The sequence below is a fragment of the Canis lupus genome, chromosome 23 (genome assembly GCF_003254725.2).
Source record: "Canis lupus dingo isolate Sandy chromosome 23, ASM325472v2, whole genome shotgun sequence".
Taxonomy (NCBI): domain Eukaryota; kingdom Metazoa; phylum Chordata; class Mammalia; order Carnivora; family Canidae; genus Canis; species Canis lupus.
Window position 1 is genome coordinate 1,944,648 of NC_064265.1, and position 17,703 is coordinate 1,962,350.

General features: G+C 39.8%; 1 protein-coding gene across 9 annotated transcripts in view; it reads left to right on the plus strand.

Annotated features, from left to right (window-relative positions):
* Positions 1-17,703, plus strand: part of ZNF445 (zinc finger protein 445) — an 82,899-nt gene that overhangs the window by 25,800 nt on the left and 39,396 nt on the right. The window lies entirely within an intron of this gene.

The following is a 17,703-nucleotide window of genomic DNA, read 5'->3' on the forward strand; positions in this document are numbered from 1 at the left end:
TGTGATCAATGGAATATTACTCAGCCATTAGAAAGGATAGATACCTACCATTTACATTGACATGGATGGAACTAGAGGGTATTATGATGAGTGAAATAAGTAATTGGATAAAGACAATTTATGGTCTCACTCATATGTGGAATATAAGAAATAATGAAAGGGACCATAAGGGAGGGAGGCAAACTGAATGGGGAAAAATTAGAGAGGAAGACAAACCATAAGAGATTCTTGACTCTGGGAAAGAAACTGAGGGTTGTTGAAGGGGAGGGGGTGGGGGGATGAGGTAACTGGGTGACAGGCACTAAGGAGGGCACATGATGTTATACTATATATTGGCAAATTAAATTTTAAAACTTAGCTATGTTTGATAGCTGAATTTAAAATATAAATACAGTTACTGATTTATTCTGATGCTTTTGTAAATGTGCTTCATCTTCAGAGAGATTGATGAAAAGGACTCTGACACTCCGACAAGTACTCTAAAATACAGGTTTCTGATATCTTTAAGATTATATCACTAAACTAGGTAAGAATTTCCAGGACATTAATGGAAAAATTAGATTTAAGCAGAACAAGAATTAGATCATTATGTGAACTGATAAAGATGATTATAATTTTTATGATTTTTGTTAGAAATGTTGCTAAGTGCTTTAATGTTTTATTTTCCAGATTTAAGGAAATCTTTTTCTTTTTCCTCTTAAGCTACATGTAACTTACAGCAATTTGGCAAATTATACCTTTGTAAACAGAATTAAAACTTTATCTTTTCCATCTACCTAATCCCTCCAGAATTATGAACCTTTATGAAGTATTTTTATTTTTGTGGAATATAATGACTTGCATAAATTCAATTAAAAATCCATTTTCCTTATAACAGGATACAATTGGACATATTATATAACTACACCATTGATTGGAATGTCATAGTTTTAAATGATGTACATAAAATTCAGTATATCCAGATGTTTTTAAGAAACTAAGGTTGGATTTATGGAGCCAATAAAGGCCCTTGGGAAGACTCTCCATGTACCTTGCTTACAGGGTTCTCAGTCTTATCAGGTGAGTAAGAAAGGTCATTTCCTGGCAGCCCCAGGAGCATCAAGATATTTCAGAACTTCAGGAATTGAAAAATTCACCCAAATCTATAGGTGTTTCAGGTTACATCTTGCAAATACTTGGCTTGGCTTCCTAACCTCAAGAGGGTTTTAAAAGTCCATAACTATGGTATAAGCTGAATATAAAGTGTCACAAGAGAAAAAACCCAACAACTTGACTTAGATTTAGAAAATATTCATTTACTTATTCAATAATATTAGCTAAGCACCTGCTATATATTATGTCCTGTTCTGAATATTTGGGATACAACAATAAACAGTTTCCTTAATCTCTTTTCCGTATGACTATGGCCTGACTCAAGGATAGACAGATCCTCCACTCGTTACCAATAAAATTTAAACTCCCATGAGACCCTTCTTGGCTTCTTTATCCTTTCTTTCCACTCCTGCTAGGCAAAGAATACTATTTTTTTTTTTTACAAAGCTATGGGAGAGGGCTTAGACAGGTTGGAGTTGGGGTGTGTCCAATGGAAGGAGAAGCTGAATTCCATTTTAAATCCTTTTCTTACTGCTTAAAGTATCAGTATTTTTTAAGTATAAATTTAAAACTAATTTAAAGAATCTATTTATTTACCTGAGAGAGAAAGAGGGTGCAAGAGAGCACCAGCAGTGGAGAGGGAGAAGCCAGCTGCCTATCGAACAGGGAGCCCAATATGGGGCTCGAACCCAGAACCCTGAAATTATGACCTGAGCTGAAGATAGACACTTAACCAACTGAACCACCCAGGTGCCCCAGTATAAATAAAAAACTAACTTAAAAATTCATTTAAAAAGATAACATTCTAAAACAGGAAATTTCTACTTCCTATTTTCCCCCAAAAAAGAAGGAGCTCAGAGTTTGTGGACAGAAAAGGAATAAAAATCTCACCAGGACAATTTACTTTCTGTCACTTAACCACAGCTGATTCTCAGTTTTAGTATATGTGCTGCCAAAGTGAGCACTGATTCTCAGTTTTATATTCTTTCCTTTTTTCTCTGGTCACATTGCAGACCCCCATCCACACCGCACCCCCATCTCCAAATCTTTCTTCCACATTCCAAAATACGAGAAAAAAATTGAGGGGTGAAATTCCCCTCTTCTTTTCAGATGCAAAAAATGAATACATTTAACTTGAAAATAAGCAAACCAATAAACACCATCATGTAGCTTTTGTATGCAGCAGGGAATCAGGGTAAAATGAAGAGTCCTAAACTCCTAGGTTCTCAACCATGGCTATATATTGCAGCCACTAGGAATCCCTGGGTCCCATCCACATGTTGTGGGTTTAATTGACATGGGATGCAGTTTCTTTAAAAGCTCTGCAGGGGTATATGATGTGCAGCAAGTTAGGTGCCAGTAATGGACATTCACAGTACTTTGTTACTCAAAGCCTCATACAGGAACACAACATGGGCACACCTGCAACTGACTTTGTCAGAAATACCCTTTGGCCCCTCTCAGATCTCCTGTGTTAGAATCTACAGTTTAACCATTTAAACTCCAAGTGATTTGTATTCATATGCACATTAAAATTGAAGAATTCTGTCTAGAGCTCATACCAATCACACTGGCCCACTCTGTGAGGAGGCAAAGCACTCAGGGGAAATAGAGCTCACAAGAATAAGCCTATGCTCAGAGGAGGGCAGAAACCTCATTGCTATAGGCTCTGTGCCATGGCTCTCAGAGAAATTGGGTATTGGCAGAGGTGGGCCGAGCTTCAAAAGCTGTGCAGGACCTCAAAACAGAGCTACTCTCCTACTGGCTGCTGTCAGCTTTGCAGTGCTGGTAGGGCTGGTCTGATGGATCTGTTCTCTCACATCAGTCTGGGTGCTACCATGCTGACTGCCTAGTCATGTTGAAAAACATCCAGTAAGCACACCCCAAACACAGAGAACCTGCTCAAGCTCCTTTATAATGGGAACATTTCATTCTTAAAGAGACAGAACTCAAAACTCTTTCCCATGGATGGTTATAAATGTTTACTCTGCCCCCACCTCATACCACCCACGTCATGGAGTCAAGTTATCTAAGATCATTATTTTAAAAGGAAAGTAATGAAGTGATTAGACATTGACAAGTGGTGAGTGGTTCCCATTTTCCTTTTTGGTTGTGTTGGATATGGCTGAAAGAAAGCCAACCTCAAAGTTGGTTAGGAAGTAAAGGCTTCATTCATTGTTTTACTGAGAACTATAACCTGGGAAAGGGTCTTTCAGACTGCTTCGGAGAACTGCTCCAAAGCTTGCTAGCTATGGGGGACATACAAAAAAAGAGAAAGGGATTAAGAAAGAGAAAGAGAAAGGGATATACATGTTTGCAAACAGCCCTCCAAATACTTGTGCTTCATGAGTTGTGACTTACTGCAGTTTTAAGTATTGGGATTTACTGACCCTTAGGTCATCTTAATACATTAGGTTTCTATCATATCTGATTGTTTCAAAATATTGCTTGTATGCCTCTGCTTAACTGGTTTTCTGGTTAGCTTCTTGTTCTTAATTTTTCCTTGAGGTCACTTGACATGGTCACAGGAGGCTGACATCAGTCACCTACTGCAGTTTTAGTGCACAGATATTTTCCAGTTGTCCCTCCATATTCATACTCAGTCCTTCTCAACTCTGTCCCAAGACATGGGAGGCTGACCTTGGAATGCCCTCTAGTTTCCAGTTGAAATAAACCAGTGGCAGGCTCTGGCAGGAGATCAGAAGGAGAGTAGGGTCCAGGATACTTATTCTCCCACTTCCCTCTGTGGGGAACCATGTACTCTACTCAACCATGGCTTGGCAGTGCCCCTCAACTGAAGGCCACAGCTTCTGTCAGTTAGCCTGCTCCTAGAAGTGGTAATGGCTTTCAAATATTGCTAGCCCTGGAGTTCTTTACCACCCATGTCAACTTTGCTTAACCCATCCACCTTTTGTACATCACCTTTGAACTCTCCTTATTTACCATTTGAATATGCCATCTGTTTCTCTTCTGCTTCATCACCCTTTCTCTGATACCAGAATCCATTCTCTGTTGCCATCCTTAGTGACTAAGACATTGAAAAGAAACCGGGGGTGGTTCAGATGGGTGGAGTAGAACCTTGGCATGCAGTATATCCCTCCTACCGAAAGATCAAGTGACAACATGCTGAGGCCTGCCACTAGAAAGTATATACCAGAGGATAAACAGGACAGCTGCTGGGCCTCTTGGCATAGGAGCTTCTAGCATGCCCTCCAATTGCAGCAGGTGGTCTTTATGACATTGGCTTCATACCCTTCAGGTTCTCTCATGCTGTTGATAGAAGGCATTTGCTCCAGCAGAGGTTGGGCAGTAGACTGATGTTGCTTCAGTTCTTCCTCAAGTGGCCACTCCACCCCCGTACCTATTCTCCCAGGATTGTCGAATGATGGCATTGTTCATCCATTAGGTGAGCCTTGCTACAAGTCACCTATGGAAGTGTTAAAAACAAGACAACAGGCCCCAAATGGAGTTGCTTATGCTAAGCCCCACTCACAAAAACAACTTAATTACAGCTTTAGCTGTCCCAGAAATAGAATTTTAAATCAGTCAATGAGGAATTTCCTGATTAGCATTAGTTAGGTAATCTGATTGTTAAATTCCCCAAATCCCCTAAAAGTAAAGTAATCTTGGGATAACCAAATTTCCCTTAATGCCTAGGGTAACTTACTTTTTCCTGCTCCTTTCTGTCTACAAAATCTTTTGCCTTATATAACTTTTCAGAGATCTTTTCTATCTGCTAGATTGGATGCTGTCCAATTCATGAACTGCTGAACAAATGCCAATACGATTTTTAAAATTCACTCAGTTGAATTCTGTTCTTCTAAAGCTTATTAAACTATTATGCTATTTTAGTTCTCTACACCGAATGTGGGTCTCAAACTCATGACACCAAGATCAAGAATCACATGCCTTTCTAACTGAGCCAGCCAGGCATTCCGAAATTTGTTTTTAAAACTTTAAATTCAATTTTCCAACATATAGCATAACAACCAGTGCTCATCCTATCAAGTGGCCTCCTTAGTGCCCTTCACCCAGTTACCCCATCCCACCACCCATCTCCTCTTCCCCAACCCTTTGTTTGTTTCCCAGAATTAGGAGTCTCTCATGGTTTGTCTCCCTCTCTAATTTTTCCTATTCAGTTCCCCTCCATTCCCTTATAATCCCTTTCGCCATTTCTTATATTCCTCATGTGAGTGAAATCATATGATGATTGTCCTTCTCCAACTGACTTACTTCACTCAGCATAATACCCTCCAGTTCCATCCACGTCGAAGCAAATGGTGGGTATTTGTCCTTTCTAATGGCTGAGTAATATTCCATTGTATACCTAGACCACATCTTCTTTATCCATCATCTGTCGAAGGACACTGAGGCTCCTTCCACAGTTTGGCTACTGTGGACATTGCTGCTATAAACATTGGGGTATGGGTGTTCCAGCATTTTACTACATCTGTATCTTTGGAGTAAATCCCCAATAATGCAATTTCTGGGTCGTAGGGTAGCCCTATTTTTAATGCTTTGAGGAACCTCCACACAGTTTTCCAGAGTGGCTGCACCAGTTCACATTCCCGCCAATAGTGCAAGAGGGTTCCCCCTTCTCCACATCCTCTCCAACATTTGTTGTTTCCTGTCTTAATTTTCACCATTCTCACTGGTATGAGGTGGTGATTGTATTGTATTGTATTGTATTGTATTGTATTTCATCATATTGTATTGTGATTTTGATTTGTATTTCCCTGATGGCAAGTGATGTGGAGCATTTTCTCATATGTTTGTTGGCCATATAGATCTTCTATGGAGAAATATCTGTTCATGTCTTTTGCCCATTTCATGATTGGATTATTTGTTTCTTTGCTGTTGAGCTTAATAAGTTCTTTATAGATCTTGGATTCTAGCCCTTTATCTGATAGGTCATTTGCAAATATCTTCTCCCATTCTGTAGGTTGTCTTTTAGTTTTGTTGACTGTTTCCTTCACTGCGCAGAAACTTTTTATCTCGATTAAGTCCCAATAGTCCATTTTTGCTTTGTTTCCCTTGATTTCATAGATGTATCTTGCAAGAAGTTGCTGTGGCCAAGTTAAAAAAGAGTGTTGCCTGTGCTCTCCTCTAGGATTTTGATGGATTCTGTCTCACATTTAGATCTTTCAACCATTTTGAGTTTATCTTTGTATCTGGTATAAGAGAATGGTCCAGTTTCATTCTTCTGCATGTGGCTGTCCAATTTTCCCAGCATCAATTATTGAAGAGGCTGTCCTTTTTCCAGTGGATACTCTTTCCTGCTTTGTCGAATACAAGTTGACCATAGAGTTGAGGGACCATTTCTGGGTTCTCTATTCTGTTCCATTGATCTATGTGTCTGTTCTTGTGCCAGGACCACACCATCTTGATGATCACAGCTTTGTAATACAGCTTGAAATCCGGCACAGTGATGCCCCTGGCATTGGTTTTCTTTTTCAATATTCCCCTGGCTATTCTGGGTCTTTTCTCATTGCATACAAATCTTAAGATTATTTGTTCCAAGTCTGTGAAGAAAGTCCATGGTATTTTGGTAGGGATTGAGTTGAAAATGTAAATTGCCCTGGGTAGCATAGCCATTTTCACAATATTTATTCTTCCAATTCATGAGCATGGAATGTCTTTCCACCTCTTTGTGTCTTCCTCAATTTCTTTCAGAAGTGTTCTGTGGTTTTTCAGGTATAGATCCTTTACCTCTTTGGTTAGTTTTATTCCTAGGTATGTTATGCTTTTGGGTACAATTGTAAATGGGATTGACTTCTTAATTTCTCTTTCTTCAGTCTCATTGTTAGTGTATAGAAAAGCCACTGATTTCTGGGCATTGATTTTGTATCCTGCCACACTGCCGAATTGCTGTATGAGTTCTAGCAATCTTGGGGTGGAGTCTTTCAGTTTTCTACATACAATATCATGTCATCTGCAAAGAGGGAGAGTTTGACTTCTTTGTCAATTTGAATGCCTTTTATTTCTTTTTGTTGTCTAACTGCTGAGGCTAGGACTTCTAGTACTCTGTTGAATAAGAGCGGGGAGAGTGGACATCGCTGTCATGTTCCTGATCTTAGGGGAAAGGCTCTCAGGTTTTCCCCATTGAAAATGGTATTTGCTGTGGGTTTTTCATAAATGACTTTTAATATATTAAGGAATGTTCCCTCTATCCCTATGCTTTGAAGAGTTTTGATCAGGAATGGATGCTGTATTTTGTCAAATGCTTTCTCTGCATCTATTGGGAGGATCATATGGTTCTCGTTTTTTCTCTTGTTGATGTGATCTATCACATTGATTGTTTTATGAGTGTTGAACCAGCCTTGCATCCTGGGGATAAATCCCACTTGGTCATGGTGAATAATCCTCTTAATGTAAGTGGGATCCTATTGGCTAGTATCTTGGTGACAATTTTTGCATTGTGTTCACCAGGGATATTGGTCTATAGTTCTTTTTGGTGGGGTCTTTGTCTGGTTTTGGAATCAAGGTAATGGTGGTCTCATAGAAGGAGTTTGGGAGTATTTCCTTCCTTTCTATCCTTTGAAACAGCTTTAGTAGAATAGGTATTATTTCTTCCTTAAATGTTTGATAGAATTCCCCTTGGAAGCCATCTGGCCCTGGAATTTTGTGTCTTGGGAGGTTTTTGATGACTGCTTCAGTTTCCTCCCTGGTTATTGGCCTGTTCAGGTTTTCTATTTCTTCCTGTGCCAGTTTTGTTAATTTGTGGTTTTTCAGAAATGCATCCATTTCTTCTAGATTGCCTAATTTGTTGGCATATAGTTTTTATTTTTTTATTTTTTTTAAATTTCATTTATTTATGATAGTCACAGAGAGAGAGAGAGAGGCAGAGACATAGGCAGAGGGAGAAGCAGGCTCCATGCACTGGGAGCCCGACGTGGGATTCGATCCCGGGTCTCCAGGATTGCGCCCTGGGCCAAAGGCAGGCACTAAACTGCTGCGCCACCCAGGGTTCCCTTTTTTTTTTTTTTAACTTTATTTATTTATGATAGTCACAGAGAGAGAGAGAGAGAGAGGCAGAGACATAGGCAGAGGGAGAAGCAGGCTCCATGCACCGGGAGCCCGATGTGGGATTCAATCCCGGGTCTCCAGGATCACGCCCTGGGCCAAAGGCAGGTGCTAAACTGCTGCACCACCCAGGGTTCCCAGCATATAGTTTTTAAAGTCCTTTGTATTTCCTTGGTATTGGTTGTGATTGCTCCTCTTTCATTCATGATTTTATTAATTTGAGCCTTTTTTCTTTTTAATAAGGCTGGCTAGGTGTTTATCTATCTTATTAATTCTTTCAAAGAACCAGCTCCTGGTTTTATTGATATGTTCTACAGTTCTCCTGGTCTATATTTCATTGAGTTCTGCTCGAATCTTTATTATCTCTCTTCTTCTGCTTGGGGTAGGCTTTATTTGCTGTTCTTTCTCTAATTCCTTTAGGTGCCAGGTTACCTTGTGTGTTTGCATTTTTTTCAATTTTTTGAAGGAGGCTTGTATTGTGATGTATTTCCCTCTTAGGATCACTATCCCAAATATTTTGAATGTTTGTATTTTCATTTTCATTAGTTTCCATAATCTTTTTAATTCTTTAATTTACTTCCTGACCCTTTCATCTTTTAGTACAATGCTCTTTAACTTCCACATGTTTGAGTTTCTTCCAAATTTCTTCTTGTGATTGAGTTCTAGTTTCAAAGAACTGTGGTCAGAAAATATTCAGTGGAGAATTCCAATCTTTTGGTATCAGATGAGACCTGATTTGTGACCCAGAATGTGGTCTCTTCTGGAGAAAGTTCCATGTGCACTTGAGGAGAATGTGTATTCAGTTGCATTATGATGGGATGTTCTGTATATATAATGTGAAATCTATTTGGTCCAGTGTATCATTCAAGGCCCTTTTTTCTTTGTTAATGTTCTGCTTAGACAATCTGTCTTTTGCTGAGAGTGTCATGTTGAAGTCTCCTACTATTAGTGTATTATTATCTATGTATCTCTTTATTTTGGTTATTAATTGATTGATATCCTTGCTGCTCCCACATTAGGGGCATAAATATTCATCATTGTTGGGTCTTCTTGTTGGATAGACCCTTCAAGTATGATATAGTGTCCCTCTTCATCTATTATTAGAGTCTTTGGTATAAACTCTAACTTATCTGATATGAGGATTGCTACCCTCGCTTTCTTTTGAGGATCCTTTGAATGGTAAATGATTCTCCACTCCTTCATTTTCTGGCTGGAGGTGTCCGTAGGTCTAAAATGAGTCTCTAGTAGATGGGCATATAGATGGGTCTTGCTTTTTTATCCAGTTCAATACCCTACATCTTTTGATGGGATCATTTAGGCCATTCACGTTCAGAGTAACTATTGAAAGATATGAATTTAGTGCCGTCATATTACCTCTACAGTCCCTGTTTTTGTGGATTGTTTCTTTGGGCTTCCTCTTTCTTTTACAGGGTTCCCCTTAATATGTTTTGCAGATCTGGTTTAGTTGTTACATATTCTTTTAGTTTTTGCCTATCCTGAAAGCTCTTTATCTCTCCTTCTATTTTGAATGACATCTTTCTGGATAAAGTATTCTTGGCTTCATGCCCTTCTAATTTAGTACCCTGTATATATCATGCTAGCCCTGTCTGGCCTGCCAGGGTTCTGTGGAGAGGTCTGCTGTTAATCTGATATTTCTCCCCATATAAGTTAAGAATCTCTTGTCTCATGCTGCTCTAAGAATTTTCTCTTCCTCTTGAAATTTGCAAGATTCACGATTAAGTATCGAGGTGTTCAGCAGTTTTTATTGATTTTTTGGGGGAGTCCTTTCTATCTTTTGTATTTCAATGCCTGTTTCCTTCCCCACATTAGGGAAGTTCTCAGCTATGATTTGTTCAAATATACTTTGTGGTCCTGTCTCTCTCAGTCTCTTTTGTAATCCCAATTAGACATATAGTCTTCCTTCTCAAGCTATCATTTATTTTCCACTGCCTTCTCTCGAGGGCTCTTAGTTGTTTTTCTCTTTTTTCCTCAGATTCCTTCCTTTCCACCAACTTGTCTTCTATGTCACTCACTCTCTCTTCTACCTCATTAACCCTAGTAATTACAGTATCCAGTTTGGACTGCATCTTGGTTAATCTATTTTTAATTTTGGCCTGATTAGATCTCAATTATGCAGTAACTGAGTCTCTAGAGTCCTTTAGCTTTTTTTCCAGAGCCACCAGTAACTTTATAGTTGTACTTCTGTATTGAATTTCTGCCATCATATTGAAATCCCAATTCTGTACATCTGTGGCATGGAGTATTGCTTCAGGTTTTTTCTTTTGTAGTGAATTCTTCCTTCCAGTTATTTTGTCCAGTGCAGAGTGGCTCTATGAGCAGGATGAGCTAAAAATATCAACCACAACCTAAGTAAAATACACCATAGCTAATTGTGAAGAGGTCAGAAACCAGAAAATAAAAGAGAAAGAAGAACAAAATAAAACAAAAGGAGCACTAAAGTGAAAAGGAAATTTTAAAACAAAATAGTAAGAATAAAGAAACAAAAACAAAGATGAAGAAAGGAAGGGGGAGGTGGTGAGGAAGTGGTGGTGGAGAGAGAATAGAGTCTCCCCGAAGGGACCCAGAGGGTGATCCTCTTTGTTCTGAGTGTATTTTGTTCTGTATGTTATAAGATGCTCAATCCCAAATTTATATAAACCAGCAAAACTTATGTAAGGACCCAACTTGACCACAAAAACATAAAGAAGATAAAAGAGGGGGGCAAAATGGCAAGGAAGAGAGAATATAGTCTCACAGAATGAACCAACACTGCATTCCACTTGGTTCTGGGTGTATTTTGTTTCGTGTATTAGAAGGTATTAACTTCCACCATTAGAAAACAAAATGAGACAGAAAGAACAAAAACCCATAACTCATATCTACCAAAATTAAATTGAATACATTGGAGGGAATCCAAAAATGAAAAATATATCTAAGACATTTAAGTGTAGAAATATGAAAGTCAAAAAGGAAAAAGCTTAAAAATCAAGAGTTGGTTAAATATTGTAATTAAGTCAGGAAAAGAGAGAAAAAATATTGGCAATTTTTAACCTGAAATAAAGACGAATCATAACAACAGCCACAAACAAACAAACAAAAAACCAAAAAACCCAACCCTCTAGTTCTATATACTATTTCCCCTCGGTCCTGGAGCTTTCCAATGCTGGTTGTTCAGTAAACTTTCTCTTCCCCTGTCCTTCTAGCTGGTCTTCCAGGGGAGGGGCCTGCTGTGCTGATTGTCAGGTGTGTGTACCTGCGGAGATGCCCTGCCCCCTGCTGGGTGTTGGGCTCAGTGTGAGCTGTTTATCCTGTGAGGCCTTTGTTCCCTAGAGGCCCTGCCTCTCCTAGGTGAATGGTGAAAAGAGGAGAAAAAGGAAAAACAAAAATGGTGGCAGCCAGATCTCCTGCTCCAGTTAAGAGCTTCCCGCAGTACCAAACTGCAGTCTCCAGTCTGCCGTGGCCTAAATGCTCCTGGGGGCAGGCATGGGTGCACTGATCTGAATAAATTGAAGGGCTCCCACTGGCAGGAGAGTTCTTATTGTTCTTTCCCCTCTTGGGGTCTGCCTCTCCTGAAGGAAATGGAGGACAGCTTCTTCTGTCCGTTGCCAGGCTTTAGGGTAAGGGGAGCTCCAGAGCCAGCCCGTGTACTAAGCTGCCTTCTCCCAAATGCCCTGGAGGGTTGCTGCCCTCCAGCCCTTTACTGAGATTGGACTACGGCTTGCTCTCCTGGGCGCCCCTACTCATATTGTGTCTCTGGGAATCCTGAGGCTTCACTGCCCCTCCAGCAATTCTACCCTATTTCCCTGCTAAGCACTTTTCAGTCAGGGAAAACTCAGGTGCGGATTTTTAAAGTTCCCACTTGTCCAGGGCTGGGCTTTCGTCCTCTGGCAGCTTTCGTGGCTTGGCTTTCCTGCCCAGGGTTTCCGCAACTGAGCTTTGCAGCCAGCTTGTTGCAGCTCCCCTCCCCCACCATTTTTTCTTCACCTTCCTACCTTGTCAGAAGGGAAAACTTTTCTCAACCATACTACTCCCACTAACACCCATACTGTCAATCCTGGACTAGAGGTTTAGGTTAAACAAGACCAAGAGCCTTCAAAGCTATTGTGGCATCCCAGCTATTTTCTCTTTACATCTCAGGTCGAAATCATTGGTGTTCAGGATGTTTTGAAAGCTAAAATTTGTGCGACCAGAGGAGTTGAGGACTCCTACTCTTGCACCATCTTGCCTCTTCCCTCCTCCTCGAGGTTTGTTCTTTTACAGTTTTGGCAATGAGGATGGGATCCTCTAATGGCCATGTGGACAATGGGAAGCAGAGGCTTTGGTGCCTGCTGAACCTTTTATTTCTCCATCTTTCCTCCTGTTTCCAAAGGCATGGGTAATTTTCTCCCAGATCTGAGTTTTGCTCCTCTTGTGTTGGACCTTTCTACTTTTACTGGCTTTCCCATTAACCCAGTTCCCAGTCTGGGGTTAATGGGTTGGTCTATATTGACAGGAGGCTCCAACAATGCACTCACTAGTCCTTAGCCCTAGGTTAGTCTACAGTACTTTGGTTACTGCTGGCATCCACAGTTTTATTTCCTTGTTTATTGTTGATTTCAACTAATGTGACCATAGGTAAAGAAATAATAGATCTATTGTTAATGGGAATTTTGGAACCAGAACTACAAAATTGATAGGCACAGGTTGAGCACTTAGTGCACTGGCCATCTAAATGTGAGACTTCTGTGCTGGATAAGTTTGTCATTGAATGGGTTAGATTGACACTAGGTCATCTGCCAACCTCAAGAAAATGTCTGTGTTTTACAAGGTACCACCAAAAAATCCCCTACCCATCCAAATTAATTTGGATTACTTTGGTATTAATTTGGATCTGAGAGACCCAAAGGTTAACTAAAGAAATGGATCCTCAAATTCTTGAGGGTGGATCCACAAATGAGTGCTCCATTTTCTGGCACTCTTTTTCCCTTTCTTTCTTTCTTTCTTTCTTTCTTTCTTTCTTCTTTCTTTCTTTCCTTTCTTTCTTTCTTTCTTTCTTTCTTTCTTTCTTTCTTTCTTTCTTTCTTTCCTGTGGTCCTGCAAGCTATAGATTTCTACAAAAATGGCAAAATCTTACTAAAGACAACCTAGAATTGTAATGGCCATTATGGTGAACATTTCAGTTAGGTTATTCATTTAAGAAGTGTTTGAAAGCAAGGGTTCCCAAATCAAACAAGATGGAGTATCTATTTTAATTGGCATGTAGAAGCCTCCAAAAGGCTTCAAGATATTTAAATAGCTTCTTTGAAAAAGGTTGATGAAAAATTAAAGACACAAGAAGTACCTGAAACTAAAAAACAGAGGTGACTCGTACTGAGCACTTACAATCTACTAATCCTCTCTATCTGAATTGCTATTCCACTTTGAGGAGACTACTAAACCAGTTGTCTTTTAAAATAACACCACTGTGATTACTGGTGATCCTTTTCAGGTACCTTCCCTCCTTGGACAAAGACTGAACTAAAGGTCATAAGGAATTTCCTAAATCCAGACAGGATCCCCAAAGGTTTTCTGAAAAATTTAGAGTCCCTATTAGGGCCTATGATCCTGGGTTGCCATATTTTTACCTACTTGTGTACATTGTGAAGCCCAAAAATGGAGGCCAGAAGTAGAATAGTATAAATCTAAAAATGATATTCAAGATCCTCAATCTCCAATGTAATGTCCTTATGAATCAGAAAAAGCTTGTGAAAGAGCTTTTATATTTATTAAATAAATAATTTTTAAAAATTATTTATTTAGGGGATCCCTGGGTGGCTCAGCGGTTTAGTGCCTGCCTTCGGCCCAGGGCGTGATCCGGAAGTCCTGGGATCGAGTCTCACATTGGGCTCCCTGCATGGAGCCTGCTTCTCCCTCTGCCTGTGTCTCTGCCTCTCTCTCTCTGTGTCTTCCATGAATAAATAAATGAAATCTTAAAAAAGTATATTTATTTATCTATGAGAGACAGAGAGAGAGGCAGAGGGAGAAGCAGGCTCCATGCAGGGAGCCCGATGTGGGACTTGATCCCAAGACTTCAGGATCACGCCCTGGGGCGAAGGCAGGCACTAAACCGCTGAGCCCCCAGGCTGCCCTAGCTGTAGATGTTTTAAAAGTTACTCATAGCATCTTCCCTGCCTGCACTGATTGGTCTATTATTCAAACCTGTGAGCAAAAGAAAGTTGTATCTGTGACAGACTTTAAAGCCTGTCTAAAGCTCTCTTCCAAAGCATTCTGGTTTTTATATAATAGATGATGCTACCCAACTTGCTCTAGCCGCCTTATTTGTGAACATATTATCTCCTGAGATTAGTGGATTGATTATAAGGCAGAAAATAGGATGGGAAGCCACAGGTCTGGCTGAACTTGTGACCATAGCTGAGTACTTTGAAAGGATCTTGCAGTAAGACTGTAAACAAAAGTCTGCCAAGTTAGTGTCCTTACAGTTGTAATAGGTTTAAGGCCAGAAACCTAAAGGAATACCTGGGCATCCCCCATTGCCTCCTCTTTGGGGTCCATCATCAAAACACCCAGACACACACACACACAAAAAAAAACAAAAAACACCCAGACATTGTTTCTCATTTATAATCAACTGGAACACTGGAAAAGATTGTTTTCAAAGGTTATATGCAAATCTTTCAAAACCAACTCAAATGCCTTTGAAGGCCCCTCTATGGGCCTCTCCCAGGGGTGACAGGACTCTGAAGGATTCTCCAGTAAACTACTGCTAGTTATTTTCATAAGCAGTCAAGGGTAAACTAAAATAAAAATCAATAGAAAACCTTGACAAATTCTGATAGATACCAGACCTGTACTCTACTTGAAACCCTAACTCTTATAAGGCAACAAATTCTTCTGAGGTATAAAAAAAAAAAAAAAAAAAAAAAACTCCATAGAATGGTATCTAATTAAATTCACGGAGAGGTTTTTTTTTTCTTTTTTGAGATTTATTTTTTATTTTTTATTTAAATTCAACTAATTAACATATCATTAGCTTTAGAGGTGGAGTTCAGTGATTCATCAGTTGCATGTAACACCCAGTGCTCATTACATCAAGTGGCCTCCCCAATGCCCATCACCCAGTTACTATTTATCCACCTACCTCCCCTTCAGCAACCCTTAATTTGTTTCCTATAGTTAAGAGTTTCTTATGATTTATCTCCCTGTCTGAATTCATCTTATTTTATGTTCTCCTCCCTTCCCCATGATCCTGTTTTCTTAAATTCCACATATGAATGAAGTCATATGGTATTTGTCTTTCTCTGATTGTTTTATTTTGCTTAGTGTAATACCCTCTATCTCTACCTATGTTTTTGCAAATGTTAAGATTTCAATTTTTTTGATAGCTGACTGGTATTCTATTGTTGATATATACCACATCTTCTTTATCCATTCATCTCTTGATGAACATCTGGGGTCTTTCCATAGTTTGGCTATTGTGGACATCGCTGCTATAAACATTGGGGGCAGGTGCTCCTTTGAGCCACTACATTTGTATCTTTGGGGTAAACCCAGTAGTGCAATTGCTGGGTCATAGGGTCGCTCTATTTTTAACTTCTTGCATAACATCCATACTGTTTTCCAGAGTGGCTGCACCAGCTTGCATTCCCATCAACAGTGTAAGAGAGCTCCCCTTTCTCACATCTTCTCCAACATCTGACTTGTTAATTTCAGCCTTTCTGACATGTGAGGTGGTATCTCATTGTGGTTTTGTTTTTCCCTGATCCTGAGTGATGTTGAGCACTTTGTCATGTGCCTGTTGGCCATCTGTATGTCTTCTTTGGAGAGATGTCTGTTCATGTCTTCTGCCTATTTCTTAACTGGATTATTTTTTTGGGTTTTGAATTTGACGAGTTCTTTATAGGTCTTGGATACTGGTCCTTTATCTGATAAGACATTTGCAAATATCTTCATCAGGGAGTTTGTATGTCAATTAGTACAAATGACTGAGAACTTTCACTTTCACTGAAATCATTGCGTTTTGCTATGTGATACAGCTCCCACCAATCTATAAGGCAGAGATCTTTTCACCCCTCTTATAGATCTTACCTTAGAATATACAGACTACCTAAACCTGATGTTTTAATATTCCTTACAATCTCTCCTTGATAAGGAGAGGAAGAATTTCCAGAAAAAGATCCTTAATTTAATTGAGGTGCCCAAATATCTGTGGGCTACCTCTAATACTGACATTGAGAGGGCAGCCTGGGTGGCTCAGCGGTTTAGCACCACATTCAGCCCAGGGCGTGATCCTGGAGACCTGGGATTGAGTCCCATGTCAGGCTCCCTGCATGGAGCCTGCTTCTCCCTCTGCCTGTGTCTCTGCCTCTCTCTCTCTCTGTGTCTCTCATGAATAAATAAAATCTTTTTTTTTAATTGTTTTTTTAACTTTTATTTATTTATGATAGTCACACAGAGAGAGAGAGAGAGAGAGAGGCAGAGACATAGGCAGAGGGAGAAGCAGGCTCCATGCACCGGGAGCCCGACGTGGGATTCGATCCTGGGTCTCCAGGATCGCGCCCTGGGCCAAAGGCAGGCGCCACACCGCTGCGCCACCCAGGGATCCCTGAATAAATAAAATCTTTAAAAAAATACTGACAGGAGGAGGAGGAGGAGGAGGAAAAATAAAATTTAAAAAATAAATAAATAAATAAAAATAAAAAAATACTGACATTGAGGGAATAAAAAGTGCAGAACCTATAAAAATTTCAGACAGACATAACTAAAACTATTCCCAAGTTATCTCCATATCTATTAAAATCTGAGGCCACACAACACTTCACACTAAGAGTAGAATACCTAATTGCCCAGGGGCTGATCATTCCCTGCACCAATCCTTGTAACATACCAGTATTGCCAGTCTAGAAACCTTATGGGTAGGGATGGAGATTTGTCAAAGACTTGAAAGCTATTAACAAGATAGTTCTCCCAGAGTGCCTAGCTGGCTCAATTGGTAGAGCATACAACTCTTGACTTCATGGTCATGAGTTCAAGACCCATGTTGAGTGTAGAGCTTATTTAGGAAGAAGAAGAAATATATATCTATTTCTTCATATATATATATTCCATTTCCCAGTTGTTCCAAACCTTAACACCCTTTTGTCACAAGTCCTAGCAGACTTCAAATGATTCACAGATGTAGATCTATGTTTTACCTTCTTCAGCATTTCTGTAGACCTCAGCAGCCAATACTTGTTTGCCTTTACCTACAATAACCAGCAGTTTACCTTTACAGTCATGCCTCAAGGGTTCACTGAGGCTCCTTCTTATTTCTCCCAAGTGCTCCATCAAGATTTAAGTTTCCTCCAGCTCCTTGGGAAATCAATATTTTTATGATATGTAGACCACCTCCTGCTATCCTCAGTTACCAAAGAAGCCTCTGTATAAGATTCCATTTATTTGCTGCAAGCAGCTGAGAAAGGACATGAAATCTCTAAGGAGAAATTGCAATTATCTTTACACAGTATTGATTGTGTAAGTCATAGTGTAGGTGCTGTAGAAATCCAGTTGTCTGCAAAAATTATTTTAAGCTTATTCAGGAATTCACTAGGCTCACTGTGAGTGACAGCTTTG